The sequence below is a fragment of the Diceros bicornis genome, chromosome 13 (assembly GCF_020826845.1).
Source record: "Diceros bicornis minor isolate mBicDic1 chromosome 13, mDicBic1.mat.cur, whole genome shotgun sequence".
Taxonomy (NCBI): Eukaryota; Metazoa; Chordata; class Mammalia; order Perissodactyla; family Rhinocerotidae; genus Diceros; species Diceros bicornis.
Window position 1 is genome coordinate 56,185,910 of NC_080752.1, and position 17,267 is coordinate 56,203,176.

At 44.5% G+C, this 17,267-nt stretch overlaps 1 pseudogene; it reads left to right on the forward strand.

Annotated features, from left to right (window-relative positions):
* Window positions 1-12,724: 12,724 nt before the first annotated feature.
* Window positions 12,725-16,924, forward strand: LOC131412372 (dual specificity mitogen-activated protein kinase kinase 2-like; annotated as a pseudogene).
* The last annotated feature ends 343 nt before the right edge of the window (window positions 16,925-17,267 follow it).

The following is a 17,267-nucleotide window of genomic DNA, read 5'->3' on the forward strand; positions in this document are numbered from 1 at the left end:
GTGGTTCTCCTGTGTCAGCTGCTTACAGTGCTGTGGCCAACGCTGGGCTGAGGGTGTTATGTACATCATCTCACTTACTGTTTACAACCACCCAAGGAAAGTAGGTGCCATTATCATCATCTCCGTTCTCCAGATGAGGAAACAGGCTCAGAGAGGTTAAGTAACTTGCCCAAAGTCACACAGCTGGTCAGTGACAGAGATAGCATGACACCCATGTGTCTGACTGTGAACCCCAGCGAGAAATCTCCAGCTGATCGGCTGCTGCTTCATAGCAGACATGAACCTCTGTCTCCTCAGGAGCCACAGTCCTCTTTCCAGGGCCACCAGGGTGACACCCCCATCCTCATGGGCCTTGAGCAGAAAGGAAAGTCTCCTCAGGGCTAACCTCTGGCCATTTCGGGGACAAAGACTGTGGGGTGCTCCCAGGTCGAGGGGTGCAGTTCTGGCTCTCACAGGTGCAATGACTCACCCTGTAAAGACTGTGGGTGGAGAGCCTTCGACACTCTTCTCTACCTGATCCACTGTCCACTTCTGAACACCAGCCCTAAGGAGATGTTTCAGAATCTGGGAAAGCTGCTGGCACCCAGGTGCTCATCACAGCTTTGCTTAGAATAGCAGAAAATGGAAACAACCTTAAGTCTGTGAACCAAGGGGTGGCCTCTGGGCGGAGAAGGGACTCAGAGCAAAAGAGAAATGCTCAGAAATCTTAACTGTGTGTGTTCTAAAGCCCGGAGACAAAAAGAAGTCACCAGGATGCTAAAAGTGCTTGTGGTGGGACAGGGCTGTGTGGTTTTGCTTTCTTGTGATTTGTTGTTGTTGTTGTAGTTTTCAAATTTATTTATCGAGTATTAATTTTATAGTGGGGGGAAATACATAGAGAGAGAGAGAGACCTTCATTTTATGCAACCAAAACGGCTTCCATATGCAGATGAGAAGGAAGTGCACCACTCTGGCAAGTGCAGGGTATCTGCGGCCAGATCCTGCCAGGCAGAGGGACAGTGAATTCCCTCCCGCTGCCCTTCATCTGGACAGTGCCCAGCTAAGTGACCTGATGTCACCTTTCACACTGTGCTGTACAGTGCCCAGCTAAATGACTCAGATGTCACTTTTTCACACTGCACTGTACAGTGCCCAGCTAAGTGACCCAATGTCATATCTTCCCACCACACTGTACAGTGCCCAGTTAAATGACCCGAGATCACTTTTACACACTGCACTGGACAGTGCCCAGCTAAGTGACCTGGATGTCACATTTTCGTACCACATTGGACACTGCCCAGCTAAATGACTCAGACCTAACCTTTTCACACTGCAACAGACAGTGCCCAGATAGGTGACTGATGTCACCTATTGACACTACACTGGACGGTGCCCAGCTAAATGACCCAGATGTCACCATTTTGCACTGCACTGGATAGTGCCCAGCTAGGTGACCCAAAGTCACCTTTTCACACTGCACTGGACAGTGCCCAGCTAAATGGCCCAGATGTCACCTTTTCACACCACACTGTACAGTGCCCAGATAAATGACCCAATGTTACCTTTTCACACTGCACTAGACAGTGCCCGGCTACATGACCTGGACGTCACCTTTTCACACTACGCTGGGCATTTCCCACCTAAATGACCCAGAAGTCACCGTTTCACACCGTGCTGAATAGTGCCCAGCTCAATGACCGGGACGTCACCTTTTCACACTGCTCTGGACAATGCCCAGCAAAATGACCCAGAGGTCAAGTTTTCACACCACGCTGGCCAGTGCCCAGATAAATAACCTGGATGTTAGCTTTTCACACTGGACAGGACAGTGCCCACCTAAATGAGCTGGATGTCACATTTTCACACTGCACTGGAAAGTGCCCAGCTAAGTGACCCAGATGTCACCTTTTCACACTACATTGGACAGTGCCCAACTGAAAGACCTGACATCAACTTTTCACACCACATTGTACAGTGCCCTCCTACATGACCCGAGGGCACCTCTTCATACCACAATGGACAGTGCCCAGGTAAGTGACCAGACATAAAGTTTTCTCACTACACTGGAGAGTGCCCAGCTAAATGACCTGGGCATCACCTTTTCACCCTGCACTGGACAGAGCCCAGCTAAATGACCCAGATGTCACCTTTTCACGCTGCACTGGAGAGTGCACAGCTAAATGTCCCGATGTCACCTTTTCACACAACACTGGACAGTCCCCAGCTAAATGACCCGGACACCACTTTTTCACACTGCACTGGAATCTGCCCAGCTAAATGACCCAGATGTCACCTTTTCAACCACACTGGACTGTGCCCAGCCAAATGACCCAGACGTCACCTATTCACACCACAATTGACAGTGACTGGTTAAATGACCCCGTTGTCACCTTCTCATACCACACTGGACAGTGCCTGGCTAAATGACCAGGATGTCACCTTTCATACTGCCCTGGACAGTGCCCATTTAAATGACCTGGAAGTCACCTTTTCACACCACACTGGACAGTTGCCCAACTAAATTACCCGGACCTCAACTTTTCAGGTGCACAGGACAGTGCCCACGTTAATGATCTGGATGTCACCTTTTCACATTGCACTTGACGGTGCCCAGCTAATTGACCCAATGTCACCTTTTCACACCACACTGGACAGTGCCCAGATAAATGACCCAATATCACCTTTTCACACCACACTGGACAGCACCCAGCTAAATGACATGGATGACAACTTTTCACACTGCACTTGACGGTGCCCAGCTAAATGACCCAACGTCGCCTTTTCACACTGCACGGGACAGTGTCAAGATAAATGACCTGGATGTAAACTTTTCATACCGCACTGGACAGTGCCCCATTAAATGACCAGGATATCATCTTATCTCACTGCACAGGACAGTGCCCAGCTAAGTGACCCGGATGTCACCTTTTCACACCACACTGGGCAGTGCCCATCTAAATGACCCGAACACCACTTTTTCACACTGCACTGGAATCTGCCCAGCTAAATGACCCAGACGTTACCTTTTCACACCGCATTGGACTGTGCCCAGCCAAATGACCCAGATGTTACCTGTTCATACCACGATTGACAGTGACTGGATAAATGACCCAGATGTCACCTTTTTATACCACACTTGACAGTGTCTGGCTAAACGACCAGGACATCACCTTTTAACATCACACTGGACAATACCCTCCTAAATGTCTGGACGTCACCTTTTCACACTGCACCGGACAGTGCCAAGATAAATGACCTGGATGTTACCTTTTCACACCACACTGGACAGTGCCCAGCTAAATGACCTGGGCATTACCTTTTCACACTGCACTGGACAGTGCCCAGCTAAATGACTCGGATGTCACCTTTTCAAACTGCACTTGACAGTGCCAAGCTCAATGACCCAGACATCATCTGTTCACACCACACGGTACAGTGCCAAGATAAATGACCCGATGTCACCTTTTCACACTGCACTGGACAGTGCCCAGCTATATGACCTGAATGTCACCTTTTCACACTGCACTGATCCGTGCCAGCTAAACGACCCGGATGTCATTTTTTGCCACTTTAATGGAAAGTGCACAGCTAGGTGACCCAATAGCACTTATTCACACCGCACTGGACTGTGCCCAGCTAAATGACCCAGATGTGACCCTTTCACACTCTACAGGACAGTGCCCAGCTAAGTGACTCGATATCACAATTTCACGCCACACTGGACTGTGCCCAGCTAAATGACCCCATATCAACCTTTCATATCACACTGGACAGTACCCAGCTAAATGACCTGGACATCAACTTTTCACAACGCACTGGACAGTGCTCAGCTAAATGACCCCGATGTCATCTTTTCACACTGCACTGGACATTGCCCAGTTAAGTGAGCCAGATGTCACTTTTTCACACCATATTGTACCATGCCCAGATAAAGGATCCAATGTCACCTTTTCACACAGCAGTGGACAGTCCAGTGCAATATGACCCAGACATCATCTTTTCACACCGCACTAGACAGTACCCAGCTAAATGACCCAGATGACAACTTTTCACACCGCAATGGACAGTGCCTAGCTAGATGACCTGAGATCATCTTTTCATACCACACTGGACAGTGCCCAGCTAAATGACCTGGAGGTCACCTTTGACACCATACTGGACAATGCCATACTAAATCACCCAAATCTCAACTTTTCACACTGCACTAGACAGTGCCCAGCTAAGTGACCCCATATCACTTTTTCACATTGCATGAAAGTGCTTAGCTAAATGACACGGATGTCACCTTTTCACACCACAATGGACAGTGCCCTGCTGAATGACCCGAAGTCACCTTTTCACACTGCCCTTGACAGTGCCCAGGTAAATGATCCTGACGTCACCTTTTCACATTGCACTGGACAGTGCCCAGCTAAATGACCTGGGTGTCACCTTTTCACGCTGCACTGGACAGAGCCCAGCTAAATATCCGGACATCACCTGTTCACACCACGGTCAACAGTGCAAAGCTAAGTGACCCAGACATCACCTTTTCATACCGCACTGGTCAGTGCCCAGCTAATAATCTGGATGTCACCTTTAGCACTGCACTGGACAGTGCCCAGCTAAATGACCTCATGTCACCTTTTCACAACACACTGTACTGTGCCCAGCTATATACCCAAACGTAACCTCTTCTCACTGCAATGGACAGTGCCCAGCTAAATGACCCAGATGTTACATTTTCACACTGCACTAGACAGTGCCCTTATAGATGACCCAGATGTCAACTTTTCACACTACACTAGACAGTGCCCGGTGAAATGTCCCGATGTCACCATTTCACACAACAGGACAATGTCCAGCTAAATGACCAGGATGTCACCTTTTCACACCACAATGTACAGTGCCCTGCTCAATGTCATGTTTTCACACGGCATTTGTCGGTGCCCAGCAAAAAGATCCAGGTGTCACGTTTCCACACTGAACTAGACAGTGCCCACTAAATGACCTGGATGTCACCTTTTCACACCACAGTGTATGGTGCCCAGATAAATGGCCTGATGTCACCTTTTCACACCTCACTGGACAATGCCTAGCTCAGTGACTCAGATGTCACCATTTCACACCTCACTGGAGAGTGCCCAGCTAAAAGACCCAGATGTAAACTTTTAACACTACACTGAGCAGTGCCCACCTAAATGACCCAGATATTACCTTTTCAAACTGCACTGGACAGTGCCCTGCTAAGTGAAACGATGTCACCTTCCCACCACACTGGACAGTTCTCAGCTAAATTACCCAGAGGTCATATTTTCAAATGGCACTGGACAGTGCCCATCTAAGTGAACCAATGTAACCTTTTCACACCACACTGGCATCGCCTAGCTAAATGACTCAGACATCACCTTTTCACACTGCACTGGACAGTGCCCAGCTAAGTTACCTGATGTCACCTTTTCACCTCGCACTGGACAGTGCTTGGCTAAATGACCCAGATGTCACCATTTCACACCAGACTGGACAGTGCCCAGCTAAATGACCCAGACATCACATTAGCACACCGCACTGGACAGTGTCTAGCTAAATACCCAGACTTTACCTTTTCACACCGCACCGGAGAGCACCCAGTTTAATGACCCAGATGTCTCCTCTTCACAATGCACTGGACAATGCCCAGCTAAGTGACCCAATATCTCCTTTCACACTGTACTGGACAGTGCGCAGCTAAATGATCCAGAGGTCACCTTTTCACATGGCACTCAACAGTGCTTTGATAAGTGACATGGACATAACTTTCTCAGACTGCACTGTAGAGTGCCCAGTTAAATACTCAGATGTCACCTTTTCATACCCCACAGGACAGAGCCCAGCTAAATGACACTATGTCACCTTTTCACGCTGTGCTGGACAGTGCCCAGCTAGATAACCTGATGTCACCTTTTCACATCACACTGGAGATTTCCCTGCTAAATGACTTGGAGTTCACCTTTTCACGCTGCACTGGACCGTGCCAAGCTAAATGAACCAGACATCACCTTTCACACTGCAACTGGACAGGGACCCACTAAATGACCCGACGTCACCTTTTGACGCCGCATTGTACAGTGCCCAGCTAAATGACCCGGATGTAACCTTTTCTCAGTGCAATGGACAGTGCCCAGCTAAATGATCCTGACGCCACATTTTCACACTGCAGTGTACTGTGCCCTGCTAAATAACCCGGATCTCAATTTTTCACACCACAATGGACAGTGCCCAGCTAAATGACCTGGAGATCACTTTTTCACACTGCACTGGACAGTGTGACGGCAGTAGTGTTAGAGGTAGGGGTAAGGTTAGGGTTAGGGTTAGGCTTAGTGTCAGGGTCAGATTCAGGGTCCGGGTCAGGGTAAGGGGTAGGGATGGTGTACGGATAGGTTTAGGGTCAGGGTCAGGGTCAGGGTCAGTGGCAGGGGTAAGCATAAGGTTAGTGTTAGGAGTAGGGTCAGGATCAGTGTTAGGGTCAGGGTCACTGTTAGGGTCAAGATCAGAGTTAGGGGTAGGGTTATGGGTATGGCTATGGGTAGGGGCAGGGGCCGGGGCAAGCATAGGGGTATGGGTAGGGGTAGAGGTAGAGGTATGGGTAGGGTTAGGGTTAGGGTCAGGGTCAGGGGTAAGGGTAGGGGTAGGCATAGAGTTAATGGTATGGTTAAGGTTAGGGTTTGAGTTAGGCTTAGGGTTAGGGTCAGGGCCAGGGTAAGGGACATGTGTAGGGGAAGGGCAAGGGTTTGGGGTGTCGGTAGGGTCAGGTTTAGCATCAGGGTTAGGGTCAGTGTAAGGTGTAGGGGTGGGGGTAGGGGTAAGGATTGGGTTTGGCATAGGGGTATGGTTAGGGGTAGGGGTAGGGGCAAGGATGGGGTTAGGCTTATGTTCAGGGTCAGGGTCAGGATCAGGGCCCGGGGTAGGTGTTGGGGTAGGGGTAGGGGTAGAGTGTTAGGGTTAGCATTAGGATCTGGTTTAGTGTCAGGATTAGGGTCAGTGTCAGGTGTAGGGGTAGGGGTAGGCATAGTGGTTGGGTTTGGTGTACGAGTAGGGGTAGGGGTAGCGGTACGGTTATTGTCAGGGATACGGTCAGGGTCAGGTGTAGGGTCAATGGTAGGGGTAGTGCTAGGAATATGGTTAGTGTCAGGGAAGTATCAGGGTCAAGGTCAGATGTGGGGTAGGGGTAGGGTTAGTGTCGGGTTAGGGTTAGGGTTATGGTTAGGGTCTGGGTCAGGGTCAGGGTTAGGTTTAGTGCTAGGGTTTGGGGTAGAGGTAGGGCTAGGGTTAAAGTTAGTTTTGGGGTTAGGGAGTTAGAGTTTAGGGTAAGGGTTTGTGGTAGGAGTAGGGTCAGTCTCAGGGTCAGGGTCAGGATGAGAGTCAGGGTCAGCATCAGGGTCAGGGGTAGGGGTAGGGTTAGTGGTAGGTTTAGTTGTAGGGTTAGGGTTAGATTCAGGGTCAGGGTCAGGAGTCGAGTTAGGTGTGGGGGTAGGGTTAGGATTAGGGTTATGGTTAGGGTCAGGGGTATGTGTAGGGGTAAGGTTAGGGTCAGGGTCGTGTGTAGGTGTATGGGTAGTGGTAAGGGTAGGTTTAGGGATAGAGTTAGAGTTAGGGTTAGGGTTAGGGTTAGGGTCAAGGTCTGTGTCAGATTCAGTGTCAGGGGTAGGGGAAGGGGTAGGGCTAGGGATAGGGGTAGATTCAGGGTCAGAGTTAGTGTTGGGATTAGAGGTTGGGTTAGGTGTAGGGGTAGAGTTAGGGGTAGGGTTAGGATTGGGATTAGGGTTTGGTTAGGGTCAGCTCAGGGTCAGGGGTAAGGGTAGGGGTAGGTTGAGCTTTAGAGTTAGGTTCAGTGTCAGGGTTAGGTTTAGTGTTAGGGGTTGGGGTAGGGGTAGGGTATGGGTTAGGGGTTAGGGGTTAGGGTAATTGGTAGGGTTACTGGTAGGAGTAGGGGTATGTTTATGGTTAGGTTTCGTGTCATGTTCAGGGTCAGGGTAAGTGTAAGTGTGAGGGTTAGGTTTAGGGTTAAGGATAGGGTCAGGGTCAGGATGAGGGTCATGGTCAGCATCAGGGTTGGGGTTAGGATAGGTGTAGGTGTTGGGTCCGTGTCCGGGTCAGGGTCAGGGTCATTGTGCTAAAAACAAAAACCACATGGGACATGAAAAGGAGACCAAAAATCACTGTAAGCCTTCCTCTGTTGCTCTATTCATTACAGCAGGCATTCCTGTTGTTCCTGTTTGAGTTTACACAGTCTTCCATCCTATCGCCACATAGCATAGCATATTGGTGAAGAGGGAGCCTTATCAAGCCAAATCGCCTGAGTGTGAAGCCCACTAGTCATCAACTCTGTAAGGACAGGATGTTACGCAGGTTAAACATTTAAATTTTATCACATTATTTTAAGTAATTCATTCAAAGAACATTTGCTGACCATTTCATATGTGTCAGCAAAACTTAACGTACTAAGGTTAAAAAAAAGTGAAATAAAATCTCTAATCTATTTTTTCACATTTTCTACCCAGTATAGGTCATGATTCAAAGACCACGTTGGATGTGTCACCCTGTTTCTCATCCTATCCAGCCCTTGTTAAACTAGTCTTCATGACAGTAACCAGCAGATTATCACCTTGCCCCAAACAGAAACTTAAGAGTCATTCTTCTTAATTTTTCAAGTGTGTGTGTGTGTGTGTGTAGTTTAAATAAAGAAAATAAAAAGAGCTCTCATGTTCATTCAGATTAAGAAACAGAAAAAAGACTTATCTTTATAGTCTCTTGTGTGTGTATATAAACAGTCTAAAGAATCAGTGCGAAGGTCCCAGTATCCACTTTGAGTCATATGAAATGACTGTTCACTTTGCAATCTCCATTTTCTCTGTTTACCACTATTCTGAATTTGATGTTAACTGTTACCTTGTTTTAGTTTATAGTACTCAAGAGTATAATGTTTAATTCTATCTGTATTTTACACTTATTTAAATTAAATATTATACAATGTATTCTTCTGTGGCTTCCCTTTATTGGTTAATATTACGCATTTTGAAATGTTGATGGCTGTTTCTCTAGTTCATTTATTTCAACAATATAAAGTATTCTACCACATGTATATAAAAAATGTATTTATCTATTCTGCTATTTGGGATGGTATATATTTTTGTGGTTTTGCTAATCAAAAATGAAGCTATTTATGTAATATTTGCTGTGCTAGGTACAGTTCTGTGTACCAGTAATATATCACTAAACTAAATAGATTTCCTACCCTCACTGAGAGGACATTACTCATGGACTTTCTTCTCAAGATCCCCAGTGCACTTACATAAGAGGATCTCAGAGATGCATAGCATGTGGACTTGCTGTGTCGGTCCATTGTTTCACTCTGACCTGCAGGGCCACTGTCATATTGCTAGTTTAGGTATATGTGTAGTTTTGTTTTCTGGGCTATCTTTTGTGCTCCAGTGGTCTCTTTGTCTACCATTCTCCCGATAGCTCTCTGTTTGAATTACAAGAGTTTTATAATATCGTTGGATATCTGGTAATGGTAACACCCTTAAATCCAGACAAGTGGGGCTCCTGCCTCAGAGGGCCCTGATGCGCTTTCAACAGTTAAGTGTCCCCCATGTTTGGACCCATCAGGGCAGCAGTATCGTCTTGGTGGGGTTCCCAGTACTGTCTTGGTGTGGCTCCCAGTGCCTGGTCAGAGTGAGGTTCCATCCTCATCTCCCCCGTTTAGGGCACACGCCAAGCCATTCCCCCACATCCCAACCAAATACTCAGAGGTGTTCCAGGGTTCGTACCTGTGATGTCATCCCAGGGCATTGTGGCCAACCCCAGTTCCAAGAGGTGGTCTAGTCAGTGGACCAGTACTGCTGGCTCAGCAGGGTATTTATTTGCTGGATTGGATGGGATTAAGACACCAAAGAGCTGACAGGCTGAGTTGGGGTGACTCAAATTGTATATATACAAGGGACCCAGCCCAAACAAATTGTCCCTAAACACAATCCATATATGGCAGTCCTGCCTGGTAGGATAAGTCCCCTAATCATGTATTTTTAATTTTCAGAAATAGTTTGGCTTCTTGGCACTTTCTTAATTTATATGAATTTTGGAGCCAGCTTTTCCAAGTTCAAAGGGTTTGGGTTTTTTCCTTGGAATTTCATTGTATATTAGGATTAACAATATCTAATTTTCAAATTAGTAACATGACATTGTTGCTTGATTTACTTTGAAGTTATTTAACGTTATTCCAAAGTTTTGTAAATTTCTTTTTAAAATTTCCTCTTAAATGGAAGCTGAAATAAATTGAAATATTTTTTATTTGTAACTATTAAAATAATCTTATGGTTTCTCTAGGGGCTGGCCTGGTGGCGTAGTGGTTGGGTTCGCCAGCTCCACTTTGGCGGCCCAGGATTTGAGGGTTCAGATCCCAGGCACGGACCTACGCACCTCTTATCAAGCCATGCTGTGGCAGGCGTCCCACATGAAAAAAGTGGAGGAGGATGGGCACAGATGTTAGCCCAGGGCCAATCTTTCTCAGCAAAAAGAGGAGGATTGGCAACAGATGTGAGCTCAGGGCTGCTCTTCCTCACACACACACAAAATAATAATAATAATAATCTTATGGTTTCTCTAAATTAATTTAAGATGTCAGTTACATCATTGAATTTTCTAATTTGAAGCAACCTTTACATACCTGAATATTGCAAGACATTAAGGTAGAGATCTCTCTAATTCGTATTCCACCATTCTTTGCAAAACCTTCTCTATTTTACTCCAGTTTTTGTTTTATTATTTTCCTTTTTATATTCTTCTTCTTTTTATATTCTTTGGGAGTAATTCTGTTAATAATTGATTTAACTTATTAAATAGGCCAATTCTTAGATCAATTTTTGATCTTGAATTTTTCCTAACATGAGCAGTTAAGGCTATACATATATTACTTCCAGTATTGCTCTATGTCAGTGAATTCTAATATGTCATTTTTGGTCATTTTCTGAAGATTTTCTAATTTCAGTTATGATTTCTTGTCTTTTTCATGAGTCATTAAGAAATGTGTTTCTTCCTTTCTTTATTCTTTTAAGTTTATTCCATCTTTTAAACAACATTTTTGTACTCTGGATTTTGGATTTGGATTTGAAAAGGATTTTGTAAATGTTTCAGTCTAAAAGACAACCTGCATTTCAAATAGTTTAGTCAAGTCATATTTTTGTAATTTCTGATCTATTTGGGTTGATTTACACTGTCTTCTTTGGAGTTTTCTATTTAATTTTCTTTTTCTATGTTTTTTCTTTATGTTTTACCTTCTTTTGGATTGATGTTTCACCTCAATTTTCCTCATATACTGCTATGAATTTGTGCATTTTACATCTATTTTTAAAGTTTATAAGAATTTTTACATAAACACTGAAACTAATAAAATCTAAAGTAAATCAATATTTTTACCCTCCTTCAGAACAGTGGAGTACCTTAAAATATTTTAACTCCAGTGACCTTGCCTACAAATTAGATGTTATGGTTTTCCCATAGTAATCATCTTTTAATCTTCAAATTATTTCTTGCTATTTTTTATGCAATGATTATGTAATTTTAATGTCTAAATTCTTCTTTGGTTACAATTTGTTCTTGCATGTCAGATATTCATTCTTTCCGGTATTATGTTCCTTCTTCCTGAAGGTCAACCTTTAAATTGTCCGTTACAGAATGTCTCTCTAGCCTTCTTCCCTTCCTCCTTCCTGCCCTCCCTTCCTCCCTCCCTCCCTTCCTTTTCTTTCTCTTTTTCTCTCTCTCTTTCTTTCACCTGAATTTGTCTTTATTTTAACCTTATTTTTGAAATAAAATTCCTTGAGGTTAAAATTTTAGGTTGAGAGATATTTTCTCCCATCATTTATTTTTCTTTTTGCTTTACCCTTTATCTTTTCTTAGTTTTCATTTGTTTGGCTTTCATGTAAATGTTCCCTATTCCTTTGGATCTTGTAAAGAGATTCACTTTATCTTTGATGTCCTGCAGTTTCACTGAAATGGTTTTTATACAGATTTTTAGTATGATTTATTTTATTTATTGTGCTTGTGACTTATTGAGCTTCCTAAAAACACATGGCCAGCAGCGCCCCCTGCCGGGCAGCGGGGCGGAAGACGGCTTGGGGCGTGGCCATGGCCTGGGGGCGTGGCCGGATCCCGCGGCGGCGGGGGTGCGGGAAGGCTTGAACCTGCGGCGGCTGGGGAGTCCGCTCTGGGAAAGTGAAGGGGCGAGGGCGGCTCACGGCGTTTCGGGTGGCTTTGGCTTTTCTCCGGGTCCGGGTTGCATCTTTCGCCTCCGAAACTCGAGTGTAACGTCCGTCCCCTCCCGGCCTCGGCGCTTCGCGGAGCCCGGAGACGGAGCCGGAGTCCAGCCCTGGCCGCAGCCCGCGGCGTCCTCGCGGGGACCCCTTTCTTCTCTGCCTGGAGCTTCGAATATGGCGTAGAGGGCGGGACAGGGGACGTGTGACAACTGGTGACATGGAGACTCAGACTCCGCAGAGCAACTACCAGTCTGTTGGAGTAAATGCTCAGCGTTTAGCAGAAATGGAACTCAAGTTTTTAAGCCATGGCGTGGTTTGTAATGGCTGAAGGCAGTTTTGTCTCTTAAAAGTTACCCGTTCGTATTGATTGATATTTCTTAATCAAAAAGCAAGGATCCGCGCTCACCGCCCTGGGAGAGGCACCCGAGGGGGAAAGGCTCTCGCCTGAAATGGAGAGGAAAACGAACGTGCTTACTATGGGCTACCTCACTGCGGGGCAGAACGGTAACGAGTTTTTTGAAAACCTGTTAGATTATCTAATTAGTAGTAAAACCTGAGTTTCACCTGAGTCCTAGGATTTTGAGGGAAAACTGAAGACTCCCAGGTGTTTGCTGTAATGTCGTAAGGACAGCATCAATAGGCAACAGCAAGGATCGAATTATGGCAAATAAAAGTGGTCATAAATGGGGCTATATTATGATTAGTATATGGAGCCAAGACCCCAGTCCCCACACGTGATGAGTTGCATAACTGCATGCATTTGTGAGGGGTTAGGCCTTCCTCATCTACTTGATACTGGTTGATTCTTATTGAATATAGAACAATAGAAAAACAAATTGGTCTTTCTTCGCGTCTTCATTATTATTTAGACTAAAAGGCCACGCTTTCACCCCAGAGTAGTTGTAGACTCAAGAATAGTCAATTACAGAAAATTAAACATAAGTCTAAATGAAGCAGAGAATCTAGTGGAAAGAACATGAAAGCGTATTTGGTTTCAAATCTCGGCTCTTGAACACAGTAAATACGATAAGGATAGAAGTTGGGAGAGGTTACTTCATTTCTTTAAGCTTGAGGTTGCTCATCTGTACAGTGTTTTGTGTTTTTTTGGTAGGTGTTCAACTTTATGACAGCTCAGTTTGCATTGCCTAAGGAAATGAGGAAGTTTGTTGATTTAGAAATGACTTAATCCTTACCTGCTTTTTGTTCTCTGAACTCATAAACATTTTAGTGCATTTCACTTTTTTTTTTTTATTATTCTGGTGTTCCCTAAACTGTATTCCATTGGTCCTTTGCAAAATGTTCATAGATGCTTCGTGGAAAAAATTTTTAGCATCAATACTGGGGAAAACACAAATCTGTTGCTATGAGGTTATTGGAAGTACAGCTCTGTGGCATTCTTGCCAAAAACGTGTAGCCTGAATCTGTGAGGAAACACTCAGATAAATCTAGAATGTGGTTTGGAGTTTTCCATAGTATCAATATCCTGAAAGACAACAAAAAAAGACAGGACTGATCTGCATTCAAGACAACTGTGAGCTGGATAGGGTTATGGATTTTTAAAAAGTTATACAGGACATTTTGTGGACAATTGTGGAAGTTTGAACATGGAAGCCTATAATGATATATTGTTGACTTCAATTTCTCGGGTATGATAATGATACTGTGGTTATTAGAAGAGTGTTTTTGTTCGTAGGAGATGCATGCTCCAAGTGTGTAGGGATGAGGTCAGGATATCTGCAAGCTTCTTTCAGATGGTCCAGGCCCAAAAACAAAGTGTGTATGTAGAGAGAAAATAGGGCACTATGTTAATTGTGTTCTAGCTGAATAGTATATGAGTGTTCATTCATCTTTTCTGTAGCATAGAGGTTTTTCAAAATAAAAAATTGAGAAATAAATTTTTTTTAAAGTATATGGCCAAGGCTTGACCTTTCATCATTATTCCCATTTCCGTTGGTCACCATTCCCTCTATTTCCCTTGGAGTTCTGATTGGCTGTATGTTAGCAATTATTTCCCTGTTCTCTAGAAGTGTATCAACATTTCTGTCATACTTTCTTTTTATAGAGCTCATGTCATTTTTGAGATATTACTTCACATCCATCACCTTTCAGCTCTTTCTGCTGGTCTGATCTGCTGTTTTCCCCAATTTTTGGTTTTTAATTCAATTGTTTTATATGTGCATATTGTGAGAAGAAGTTTGATTTGGTTATTTTCTCCTCGGCCTGATTACCTTTATGCTCTGTTTTTTCCTATACTTCCTATCCTATCCTTCTTTATATTGTATGTATAATGATTATTTTTATCTGTGATCTTGGAAGGTCTGATTCTAATTTAATAGCATAAAATTGGTCAAAATATCCCCTTATTGTTGTCTGTCTTTAGGATCTGTGATGTTGAATCCTCTTTTATTCCTAATATTGCCAGCTTCTATATGAACTCCTTTTTTAAAATGATCACTTTGTCTGGAAGTTTATAAATTATATCTGTCACTTCCAACAACCAACTTTTCCTTTCTCTTTTGGGGGGTTTTCTCTTTTAATTACTTCTGCTTTTATCTTCATTCCTTGCCTTTACCTTCTTTTTTTAGTTTCCTGGAGACAATTGTTTTTATCTGGTTTTCTAGTCATTTCAGGCTGGAAGAAAAAGTGTTGCTTCATCATATTTGAAAACAGAAGTGCCTCAGAAGGGTTTTCTTTATCTCTAATTTTCCACATTTTCTGATAGACAAGTTTAGTAGTTATTTTGAATGATTTTTTTCTATCTCCAACCTACACCATATCCTTCAGTAAGTCTTAGTAGTTATTGGAAACAGCGGGATGGTCACCAAAGTCCAGCATAGACCTTCAGGCCTCATTGAGGCAAGAAAGCTGATTCACTGGAGATCAAGCCGGCCATCAGGGACCAGATTGTCCACGAGCTGCAGATGCTGCACGAGTGTAACTCCCTGTACATCATGGGTTTCTCCAGGGCTCTCTGGACCAGGCGTTGAAGGAAGCCAAGAGAATTCCAAGAGTCTGGGGAAGTCAGCATCGCGATTCTCTGAGGCTTGGTGTATCTCCAAGAAAAGCACCCCGACTGTGCACCAAGATGTGAAATCTTCTAACATCCCCGCCAACTGCAGAGGGGAGATGAAGCTGTGTGATTTTGGGGTGAGCAGGCAGCTGGACTCCATGGCCAACTCCTTTGTGGGAACTCGAGCCTACGTGTTTCCCAGCAGTTGCAGGGCACTGACTACCTGGTGAGTCGGACATCTGGAGCACGGGCTAGCCCTGGGAAGCTGGCCGTTGGAAGGTACCCCATTCCCTCCGGATGCCATCTCTGGCTGGGCCATGGTCAGTGGGGCAGAAGGAGAGCCTCCAGCATCTCCCCGAGGCCAAGGCCATCAGGATGCCCCACAGCGGTCACAGATGGCCAGCTGGCCAGCTCTGGCTAGCTTGGAACTGCTGGACGGTATTGTGAAGGAGCCGCTTCCCAAGCTGCCACCAGCACCTTCACTCAGGATCTCCGGGAATTTTGAATAAATGCCTAATTAACCCAGCAGAACCAGCAGATCTGAAGATGCTTGTGAACCAGCCTTTACCAAATGGTACAAATGGAAGAAGTGGATTTGTTGGCTGGTTGCGTAAAATGCTGCGGCTGAACCAGCCCAGCACACCCACGTGCACCTCCCTGTGAGGGGATGGGCTCCCCGCATCCCATCTGTCCCCTCCACTCCTCACCCCTTCCGGCCCAGGACAGACCAGCCTCTTCTCTCCCTCGGCCCCTGCACCCTCTCCCATGGCACCCTCCACGGAGACCAGCGCAGAGGTGGGAACATTGAATTTCCTCTTCTAGCTGTCCAGCCTGTGTGGCCCTCTGGTCTCTGGGAAAGGGGGACGCTGCTCCTGCTGTCTTCTCAGAACCTGCTCATTTAGGTTTAAAACAAAACAGGTAAAGAAAAAGCAAACAGTGCCCATAATAAAATATACATATAATATAGATTAAATATAAATTATTTTAAATATGGATTACAATGTAGATTTTAAGTGCATGCATTCTGTTCCATATCCTCTTCCAATATATGTTTCCCCTAATGACCATAATCTTTTATAAGATATCAGCTGCCAACTGTGATCTTGATTCCAACTCTCACCCTCCCTCACTTTTTTTAGACTTTACTCTCAGCATTATGATTTAAATGGTTAGTTTGGCTATTGTTTCCCTACTTCATAGTGTTCGCTCCCTCTATCCTGTTACCTACAGAAGAGAACCACACAGGGGCCGTGCACTCGCACTTGTGAGAGCAGTTCAGTCAGTCAGTCTGGACTTTGCTGTGGAGCTGACTGCTCTTTCAATATGTCTGTACAAGTCAACCAACAAGAGAAAAAAATGGGGCTACACACGTTCGTTTATCTTTGCAACAATGCTATGAGGAAATTAAACTACCATCTAGAAGATAGTTTTTTTTAAAAAATGTGTTAGTTATGCAAACTTCAGATGTCTTAACTCCAAAAATTTCTCTTTAGAGGTGACCTTGCCAAAGTTTCTCCTTCAAAGCCTACGTGAAGTGTTGTTTCTTCTACTAAAATTCCCTGTGTAGTTTGCCCCATAAATTATTCCAGTTTTGATGGTTCAAGATGTGGACGGAGCAGTGATACAGCAACAGTCGACATGTCAGAACAATTTAAGACTTAGACATTTCCTCTCAAACATTGACTATTTTCTTTTTAACCCACAGAAATAAGCATGAGGTGCTGGGGGAATTTGTTGTGGCTTTATGTTTTATGAACAGAAAGAATGTATGCCAGTTGACATGGCGGACCAATTTAGAATGGCTTGTAGCTCTGTCTTTTCAAATAAGAGTTTAACTGGCAGTCTTTCCTTTATACCAAAGCTCTCCAGCTGCCACATTAAATCTCAGGTATAGCCCTGAAACATAGTGTTTCAATTTTCTTCACTACTAGAAAATATAATTTTAAATGACAAAGTCTATGCAAATATAATTCTTGAAAATGTATTATTTCAGTTTTTGTCCGACTTTG